General features: G+C 33.8%; 8 non-coding genes across 8 annotated transcripts; all 8 read left to right on the top strand.

Annotated features, from left to right (window-relative positions):
- The first annotated feature begins 314 nt into the window (after positions 1-314).
- Positions 315-433, top strand: LOC145273677 (5S ribosomal RNA). The gene has a single exon (XR_013866474.1). It is a non-coding gene; the product is annotated as a 5S ribosomal RNA (ribosomal RNA).
- Positions 434-1,666: 1,233 nt separating this feature from the next.
- On the top strand, positions 1,667-1,785 carry LOC145273676 (5S ribosomal RNA). Its single transcript, XR_013866473.1, has one exon. It is a non-coding gene; the product is annotated as a 5S ribosomal RNA (ribosomal RNA).
- A 1,233-nt stretch (positions 1,786-3,018) lies between these two features.
- On the top strand, positions 3,019-3,137 carry LOC145273675 (5S ribosomal RNA). The gene has a single exon (XR_013866472.1). It is a non-coding gene; the product is annotated as a 5S ribosomal RNA (ribosomal RNA).
- Positions 3,138-4,372: 1,235 nt separating this feature from the next.
- Positions 4,373-4,491, top strand: LOC145273674 (5S ribosomal RNA). The gene has a single exon (XR_013866471.1). It is a non-coding gene; the product is annotated as a 5S ribosomal RNA (ribosomal RNA).
- A 1,222-nt stretch (positions 4,492-5,713) lies between these two features.
- On the top strand, positions 5,714-5,832 carry LOC145273673 (5S ribosomal RNA). Its single transcript, XR_013866470.1, has one exon. It is a non-coding gene; the product is annotated as a 5S ribosomal RNA (ribosomal RNA).
- A 1,229-nt stretch (positions 5,833-7,061) lies between these two features.
- LOC145273672 (5S ribosomal RNA) lies at positions 7,062-7,180 on the top strand. The gene has a single exon (XR_013866469.1). It is a non-coding gene; the product is annotated as a 5S ribosomal RNA (ribosomal RNA).
- A 1,211-nt stretch (positions 7,181-8,391) lies between these two features.
- On the top strand, positions 8,392-8,510 carry LOC145273669 (5S ribosomal RNA). Its single transcript, XR_013866467.1, has one exon. It is a non-coding gene; the product is annotated as a 5S ribosomal RNA (ribosomal RNA).
- Positions 8,511-9,751: 1,241 nt separating this feature from the next.
- On the top strand, positions 9,752-9,870 carry LOC145273694 (5S ribosomal RNA). The gene has a single exon (XR_013866489.1). It is a non-coding gene; the product is annotated as a 5S ribosomal RNA (ribosomal RNA).
- The last annotated feature ends 130 nt before the right edge of the window (positions 9,871-10,000 follow it).

The following is a 10,000-nucleotide window of genomic DNA, read 5'->3' as shown; positions in this document are numbered from 1 at the left end:
ATATTTTTTTTTGTAAAGTTTTATTTTAAAGATGTATTTTGTAAATAAATTGAGAAAAGCAGTGTATTATAAGTTGAAAGAAGATGTTTTTGTGCGGGGGGACGCGTGTTCGTGTGACACGGTTTGTATTTGTATTTGAGAGAGAGGAGATATTATTGTTTTGTAGTGTGTTGAAAGATAATAATGTGTTTTTTAAAAGTGAAATTAATGGAATTGTAAAAGTAAAGTTTAATTATCGAAAAGTGTGTTAAAGTAAATAGAGTAAAGGAGGAAGTAAAGTTTTGTTTGTATAGTTAAGATAATGTTTAATTTCTGTTTACGGCCATATCACGTTGAAAACACCGGTTCTCGTCCGATCACCGAAGTTAAGCAACGTAGAGCCTGGTCAGTACTTAGATGGGTGACCGCTTGGGAATACCAGGTGCTGTAAGCATTTCTCTTTTTCTTTTTTTTTTTTTTTTGATAAATTCAAAAAATGTTATTGTTTTTCATTGGAAAATCTAATTAGTTCAACTTTTTCTTTAATTCTAACAAATGTCAGCGTTCGCTCCCCGCATCCACAGCCGGAGACTTACTTTTAACGCTTCTACTTGAAGCCTGTGTATTTGGAATAAAATTCAAATCACTTAAATATAGCAATCATGAGAGTAATCACACAATGCTGAAAACTATATTTTCTTTCAATGAATTTTCAAAGATAATAGGAACGTTTTTTTACAAGTCATCGTGTTGTTGTTTGGATAAGGAAAAGAAAATACATCGTTACAGCACCTGATATTCCGAAGAAGCGCCGGTCAACCATCTAAGTACTAACCAAGCTGGACGTTGCTTAACTGCGGTGATCGGGCGAGGGCCGGTGTTTGCAACGTGATGTAGCCGTAAGCGACCACCTAACATTAGACTAGAACCTTACATTTCCTACCTCACGCAATTTACTTATTTATTCACACACACATTTTTAATAAGACTTTTTTTTTTTTTTTTTTTTTGCACTTTTCATTAAGTTCTGCCAGACTTACTGCCCCTTAAATAGCAGGCTGCACTATTCATTAGTGGATTCCCGGCACTTATCGTGCTGGCTAGTCGTTTTTAAGTGATTAATATTTGGTTATATGTCCTTTAAAACGCTAGCTGGTGCGCAAGTGGATTTTCGCTTTAGCTTTTAAATTGATCATGTATAAGTGATGACTGAGTGTAAGTTCTAAACGCTCGCGTGTTTTGTTTTTTCTTACTTAGTTTGTCCTCATGCGAAGTTTTTCGGCTACTAATGGCGAAAGAAAGTATGAATTAATATTATATATGATTATTATTTAGTGATTACGTTGGTATTGTAAAAGTTTTTGTAAATTGTGATATTTTGTTTTGTAAAGTTTTATTTTAAAGATGTATTTTGTAAATAAATTGAGAAAAGCAGTGTATTATAAGTTGAAAGAAGATGTTTTTGTGCGGGGGGACGCGTGTTCGTGTGACACGGTTTGTATTTGTATTTGAGAGAGAGGAGATATTATTGTTTTGTAGTGTGGTGAAAGATAATAATGTGTTTTTTAAAAGTGAAATTAATGTAATTGTAAAAGTAAAGTTTAATTAGCGAAAAGTGTTGTAAAGTAAATAGAGTAAAGGAGGAAGTAAAGTTTTGTTTGTATAGTTAAGATAATGTTTAATTTTTGTTTACGGCCATATCACGTTGAAAACACCGGTTCTCGTCCGATCACCGAAGTTAAGCAACGTAGAGCCTGGTCAGTACTTAGATGGGTGACCGCTTGGGAATACCAGGTGCTGTAAGCATTTCTCTTTTTCTTTTTTTTTTTTTTTTTTTTTTGATAAATTCAAAAAATGTTATTGTTTTTCATTGGAAAATCTAATTAGTTCAACTTTTTCTTTAATTCTAACAAATGTCAGCGTTCGCTCCCCGCATCCACAGCCGGAGACTTACTTTTAACGCTTCTACTTGAAGCCTGTGTATTTGGAATAAAATTCAAATCACTTAAATATAGCAATCATGAGAGTAATCACACAATGCTGAAAACTATATTTTCTTTCAATGAATTTTCAAAGATAATAGGAACGTTTTTTTACAAGTCATCGTGTTGTTGTTTGGATAAGGAAAAGAAAATACATCGTTACAGCACCTCCGAAGAAGCGCCGGTCAACCATCTAAGTACTAACCAAGCTGGACGTTGCTTAACTGCGGTGATCGGGCGAGGGCCGGTGTTTGCAACGTGATGTAGCCGTAAGCGACCACCTAACATTAGACTAGAACCTTACATTTCCTACCTCACGCAATTTACTTATTTATTCACACACACATTTTTAATAAGACTTTTTTTTTTTTTTTTTTTTTGCACTTTTCATTAAGTTCTGCCAGACTTACTGCCCCTTAAATAGCAGGCTGCACTATTCATTAGTGGATTCCCGGCACTTATCGTGCTGGCTAGTCGTTTTTAAGTGATTAATATTTGGTTATATGTCCTTTAAAACGCTAGCTGGTGCGCAAGTGGATTTTCGCTTTAGCTTTTAAATTGATCATGTGAAAGTGATGAGTGAGTGTAAATTCTAAACGCTCGCGTGTTTTGTTTTTTCTTACTTAGTTTGTCCTCATGCGAAGTTTTTCGGCTACTAATGGCGAAAGAAAGTATGAATTAATATTATATATGATTATTATTTAGTGATTACGTTGGTATTGTAAAAGTTTTTGTAAATTGTGATATTTTGTTTTGTAAAGTTTTATTTTAAAGATGTATTTTGTAAATAAATTGAGAAAAGCAGTGTATTATAAGTTGAAAGAAGATGTTTTTGTGCGGGGGGACGCGTGTTCGTGTGACACGGTTTGTATTTGTATTTGAGAGAGAGGAGATATTATTGTTTTGTAGTGTGTTGAAAGATAATAATGTGTTTTTTAAAAGTGAAATTAATGGAATTGTAAAAGTAAAGTTTAATTATCGAAAAGTGTGTTAAAGTAAATAGAGTAAAGGAGGAAGTAAAGTTTTGTTTGTATAGTTAAGATAATGTTTAATTTCTGTTTACGGCCATATCACGTTGAAAACACCGGTTCTCGTCCGATCACCGAAGTTAAGCAACGTAGAGCCTGGTCAGTACTTAGATGGGTGACCGCTTGGGAATACCAGGTGCTGTAAGCATTTCTCTTTTTCTTTTTTTTTTTTTTTTTTGATAAATTCAAAAAATGTTATTGTTTTTCATTGGAAAATCTAATTAGTTCAACTTTTTCTTTAATTCTAACAAATGTCAGCGTTCGCTCCCCGCATCCACAGCCGGAGACTTACTTTTAACGCTTCTACTTGAAGCCTGTGTATTTGGAATAAAATTCAAATCACTTAAATATTGCAATCATGAGAGTAATCACACAATGCTGAAAACTATATTTTCTTTCAATGAATTTTCAAAGATAATAGGAACGTTTTTTTACAAGTCATCGTGTTGTTGTTTGGATAAGGAAAAGAAAATACATCGTTACAGCACCTGATATTCCGAAGAAGCGCCGGTCAACCATCTAAGTACTAACCAAGCTGGACGTTGCTTAACTGCGGTGATCGGGCGAGGGCCGGTGTTTGCAACGTGATGTAGCCGTAAGCGACCACCTAACATTAGACTAGAACCTTACATTTCCTACCTCACGCAATTTACTTATTTATTCACACACACATTTTTAATAAGACTTTTTTTTTTTTTTTTTTTTTGCACTTTTCATTAAGTTCTGCCAGACTTACTGCCCCTTAAATAGCAGGCTGCACTATTCATTAGTGGATTCCCGGCACTTATCGTGCTGGCTAGTCGTTTTTAAGTGATTAATATTTGGTTATATGTCCTTTAAAACGCTAGCTGGTGCGCAAGTGGATTTTCGCTTTAGCTTTTAAATTGATCATGTATAAGTGATGACTGAGTGTAAATTCTAAACGCTCGCGTGTTTTGTTTTTTCTTACTTAGTTTGTCCTCATGCGAAGTTTTTCGGCTACTAATGGCGAAAGAAAGTATGAATTAATATTATATATGATTATTATTTAGTGATTACGTTGGTATTGTAAAAGTTTTTGTAAATTGTGATATTTTGTTTTGTAAAGTTTTATTTTAAAGATGTATTTTGTAAATAAATTGAGAAAAGCAGTGTATTATAAGTTGAAAGAAGATGTTTTTGTGCGGGGGGACGCGTGTTCGTGTGACACGGTTTGTATTTGTATTTGAGAGAGAGGAGATATTATTGTTTTGTAGTGTGGTGAAAGATAATAATGTGTTTTTTAAAAGTGAAATTAATGTAATTGTAAAAGTAAAGTTTAATTAGCGAAAAGTGTTGTAAAGTAAATAGAGTAAAGGAGGAAGTAAAGTTTTGTTTGTATAGTTAAGATAATGTTTAATTTTTGTTTACGGCCATATCACGTTGAAAACACCGGTTCTCGTCCGATCACCGAAGTTAAGCAACGTAGAGCCTGGTCAGTACTTAGATGGGTGACCGCTTGGGAATACCAGGTGCTGTAAGCATTTCTCTTTTTCTTTTTTTTTTTTTTTTTTTGATAAATTCAAAAAATGTTATTGTTTTTCATTGGAAAATCTAATTAGTTCAACTTTTTCTTTAATTCTAACAAATGTCAGCGTTCGCTCCCCGCATCCACAGCCGGAGACTTACTTTTAACGCTTTTACTTGAAGCCTGTGTATTTGGAATAAAATTCAAATCACTTAAATATAGCAATCATGAGAGTAATCACACAATGCTGAAAACTATATTTTCTTTCAATGAATTTTCAAAGATAATAGGAACGTTTTTTTACAAGTCATCGTGTTGTTGTTTGGATAAGGAAAAGAAAATACATCCTTAGCACTTGATATTCCGAAGCGGTCAACCATCTAAGTACTAACCAAGCTGGACGTTGCTTAACTGCGGTGATCGGGCAAGGGCCGGTGTTTGCAACGTGATGTAGCCGTAAGCGACCACCTAACATTAGACTAGAACCTTACATTTCCTACCTCACGCAATTTACTTATTTATTCACACACACATTTTTAATAAGACTTTTTTTTTTTCTTTTTTTTTTTTGCACTTTTCATTAAGTTCTGCCAGACTTACTGCCCCTTAAATAGCAGGCTGCACTATTCATTAGTGGATTCCCGGCACTTATCGTGCTGGCTAGTCGTTTTTAAGTGATTAATATTTGGTTATATGTCCTTTAAAACGCTAGCAGGTGCGCAAGTGGATTTTCGCTTTAGCTTTTAAATTGATCATGTGAAAGTGATGAGTGAGTGTAAATTCTAAACGCTCGCGTGTTTTGTTTTTTCTTACTTAGTTTGTCCTCATGCGAAGTTTTTCGGCTACTAATGGCGAAAGAAAGTATGAATTAATATTATATATGATTATTATTTAGTGATTACGTTGGTATTGTAAAAGTTTTTGTAAATTGTGATATTTTTTTTGAAAAGTTTTATTTTAAAGATGTATTTTGTAAATAAATTGAGAAAAGCAGTGTATTATAAGTTGAAAGAAGATGTTTTTGTGCGGGGGGACGCGTGTTCGTGTGACACGGTTTGTATTTGTATTTGAGAGAGAGGAGATATTATTGTGTGGTGAAAGATAATAATGTGTTTTTTAAAAGTGAAATTAATGGAATTGTAAAAGTAAAGTTTAATTAGCGAAAAGTGTTGTAAAGTAAATAGAGTAAAGGAGGAAGTAAAGTTTTGTTTTTATAGTTAAGATAATGTTTAATTTTTGTTTACGGCCATATCACGTTGAAAACACCGGTTCTCGTCCGATCACCGAAGTTAAGCAACGTAGAGCCTGGTCAGTACTTAGATGGGTGACCGCTTGGGAATACCAGGTGCTGTAAGCATTTCTCTTTTTCTTTTTTTTTAGATAAATTCAAAAAATGTTATTGTTTTTCATTGGAAAATCTAATTAGTTCAACTTTTTCTTGAATTCTAACAAATGTCAGCGTTCGCTCCCCGCATCCACAGCCGGAGACTTACTTTTAACGCTTCTACTTGAAGCCTGTGTATTTGGAATAAAATTCAAATCACTTAAATATAGCAATCATGAGAGTAATCACACAATGCTGAAAACTATATTTTCTTTCAATGAATTTTCAAAGATAATAGGAAAGTTTTTCAAGTCATCGTGTAGTTGTTTTGGATAAGGAAAAGAAAATACATCCTTAGCACTTGATATTCCGAAGCGGTCAACCATCTAAGTACTAACCAAGCTGGACGTTGCTTAACTGCGGTGATCGGGCAAGGGCCGGTGTTTGCAACGTGATGTAGCCGTAAGCGACCACCTAACATTAGACTAGAACCTTACATTTCCTACCTCACGCAATTTACTTATTTATTCACACACACATTTTTAATAAGACTTTTTTTTTTTTTTTTTTTTTTTTTTGCACTTTTCATTAAGTTCTGCCAGACTTACTGCCCCTTAAATAGCAGGCTGCACTATTCATTAGTGGATTCCCGGCACTTATCGTGCTGGCTAGTCGTTTTTAAGTGATTAATATTTGGTTATATGTCCTTTAAAACGCTAGCTGGTGCGCAAGTGGATTTTCGCTTTAGCTTTTAAATTGATCATGTGAAAGTGATGAGTGAGTGTAAATTCTAAACGCTCGCGTGTTTTGTTTTTTCTTACTTAGTTTGTCCTCATGCGAAGTTTTTCGGCTACTAATGGCGAAAGAAAGTATGAATTAATATTATATATGATTATTATTTAGTGATTACGTTGGTATTGTAAAAGTTTTTGTAAATTGTGATATTTTTTTTTTGTAAAGTTTTATTTTAAAGATGTATTTTGTAAATAAATTGAGAAAAGCAGTGTATTATAAGTTGAAAGAAGATGTTTTTGTGCGGGGGGACGGCGACGCGTGTTCGTGTGACACGGTTTGTATTTGTATTTGAGAGAGAGGAGATATTATTGTTTTGTAGTGTGTTGAAAGATAATAATGTGTTTTTTAAAAGTGAAATTAATGGAATTGTAAAAGTAAAGTTTAATTATCGAAAAGTGTTGTAAAGTAAATAGAGTAAAGGAGGAAGTAAAGTTTTGTTTGTATAGTTAAGATAATGTTTAATTTCTGTTTACGGCCATATCACGTTGAAAACACCGGTTCTCGTCCGATCACCGAAGTTAAGCAACGTAGAGCCTGGTCAGTACTTAGATGGGTGACCGCTTGGGAATACCAGGTGCTGTAAGCATTTCTCTTTTTTATTTTTTGGATAAATTCACAAAATTCTATTGTTTTTCATTGGAAAATCTAATTATTTCAACTTTTTCTTGAATTCTAACAAATGTCAGCGTTCGCTGCCCGCATCCACAGCCGGAGACTTACTTTTAACGCTTCTACTTGAAGCCTGTGTATTTGGAATAAAATTCAAATCGCTTAAATATAGCAATTATGAGAGTAATCACACAATGCTGAAAACTATATTTTCTTTCAATGAAATAACGATAGCCAGATATTAGGAACGTTTTACAAGTCCTCGTGTTTTTGTTTGGATAAGGAAAAGAAAATACATCCTTACAGCAGCTGAGTGATATTCCGAAGCGGTCAACCATCTAAGTACTAACCAAGCTGGAGGTTGCTTAACTGCGGTGATCGGGCGAGGGCCGGTGTTTGCAACGTGATGTAGCCGTAAGCGACCACCTAACATTAGACTAGAACCTTACATTTCCTACCTCACGCAATTTACTTATTTATTCACACACACTTTTTTAGTAAGACTTTTTTTTTTTTGCACTTTTCATTAAGTTCTGCCAGACTTACTGGCCCTTAAATAGCAGGCTGAACTATTGATTAGTCGATTCCCGCCACTTATCGTGCTGTCTAGTCGTTTTTAAGGGATTAATATTTGGTTATATGTCCTTTAAAACGCTAGCTGTTGCGCAAGTGGATTTTCGCTTTAGCTTTTAAATTGATCATGTGAAAGTGATCAGTGAGTGTAAATTGTAAAAGATTGCGTGTTTTGTTTTTTCTTACATAGTTTGTCCCGATGCGAAGTTTTGCGGCTACTAATGGCGAAAGAAAGTATGAATTAATATTATATATGATTATTATTTAGTGATTACGTTGGTATTGTAAAAGTTTTTGTAAATTGTGATATTTTTTTTGTAAAGTTTTATTTTAAAGATGTATTTTGTAAATAAATTGAGAAAAGCAGTGTACTGTATAAGTTGAAAGGTGTTTTTGTGCGGGGGTACGCGTGTGGGTGTGACACCGTTTGTATTTGTATTTGAGAGAAAGGAGATATTATTGTTTTGTAGTGTGTTGAAAGATAATAAGGTGTTTTTTAAAAGTGAAATTAATGTAATTGTAAAAGTAAATTTTAATTATCGAAAAGTGTTGTAAAGTAAATAGATTAAAGGAAGTAAAGTTTTGTTTGTATAGTTAAAATGGTGTTTATCTTTCGTTTACGGCCATATCACGTTGAAAACACCGGTTCTCGTCCGATCACCGAAGTTAAGCAACGTAGAGCCTGGTCAGTACTTAGATGGGTGACCGCTTGGGAATACCAGGTGCTGTAAGCATTTCTCTTTTTCTTTTTTTTTTTTTTTTTTTTTTTGATAAATTCAAAAAATGTTATTGTTTTTCATTGGAAAATCTAATTAGTTCAACTTTTTCTTTAATTCTAACAAATGTCAGCGTTCGCTCCCCGCATCCACAGCCGGAGACTTACTTTTAACGCTTCTACTTGAAGCCTGTGTATTTGGAATAAAATTCAAATCACTTAAATATAGCAATCATGAGAGTAATCACACAATGCTGAAAACTATATTTTCTTTCAATGAATTTTCAAAGATAATAGGAACGTTTTTTTACAAGTCATCGTGTTGTTGTTTGGATAAGGAAAAGAAAATACATCGTTACAGCACCTGATATTCCGAAGAAGCGCCGGTCAACCATCTAAGTACTAACCAAGCTGGACGTTGCTTAACTGCGGTGATCGGGCGAGGGCCGGTGTTTGCAACGTGATGTAGCCGTAAGCGACCACCTAACATTAGACTAGAACCTTACATTTCCTACCTCACGCAATTTACTTATTTATTCACACACACATTTTTAATAAGACTTTTTTTTTTTTTTTTTTTTTTGCACTTTTCATTAAGTTCTGCCAGACTTACTGCCCCTTAAATAGCAGGCTGCACTATTCATTAGTGGATTCCCGGCACTTATCGTGCTGGCTAGTCGTTTTTAAGTGATTAATATTTGGTTATATGTCCTTTAAAACGCTAGCTGGTGCGCAAGTGGATTTTCGCTTTAGCTTTTAAATTGATCATGTGAAAGTGATGAGTGAGTGTAAATTCTAAACGCTCGCGTGTTTTGTTTTTTCTTACTTAGTTTGTCCTCATGCGAAGTTTTTCGGCTACTAATGGCGAAAGAAAGTATGAATTAATATTATATATGATTATTATTTAGTGATTACGTTGGTATTGTAAAAGTTTTTGTAAATTGTGATATTTTTTTTTGTAAAGTTTTATTTTAAAGATGTATTTTGTAAATAAATTGAGAAAAGCAGTGTATTATAAGTTGAAAGAAGATGTTTTTGTGCGGGGGGACGCGTGTTCGTGTGACACGGTTTGTATTTGTATTTGAGAGAGAGGAGATATTATTGTTTTGTAGTGTGGTGAAAGATAATAATGTGTTTTTTAAAAGTGAAATTAATGGAATTGTAAAAGTAAAGTTTAATTAGCGAAAAGTGTTGTAAAGTAAATAGAGTAAAGGAGGAAGTAAAGTTTTGTTTGTATAGTTAAGATAATGTTTAATTTTTGTTTACGGCCATATCACGTTGAAAACACCGGTTCTCGTCCGATCACCGAAGTTAAGCAACGTAGAGCCTGGTCAGCACTTAGATGGGTGACCGCTTGAGAATACCAGGTGCTGTAAGCATTTCTCTTTTTCTTTTTTTTTTTTTTTTTTTTTTTTTGATAAATTCAAAAAATGTTATTGTTTTTCATTGGAAAATCTAATTAGTTCAACTTTTTCTTTAATTCTAACAAATGTCAGCGTTCGCTCCCCG

This window comes from Euprymna scolopes, unplaced genomic scaffold (genome assembly GCF_053919585.1).
Source record: "Euprymna scolopes isolate OS-2025 unplaced genomic scaffold, ASM5391958v1 sca135, whole genome shotgun sequence".
Classification (NCBI taxonomy): Eukaryota; Metazoa; Mollusca; class Cephalopoda; order Sepiida; family Sepiolidae; genus Euprymna; species Euprymna scolopes.
The sequence above is the reverse complement of the archived record's forward strand: the minus strand, read 5'-3'. Positions and strand labels throughout refer to the sequence as shown.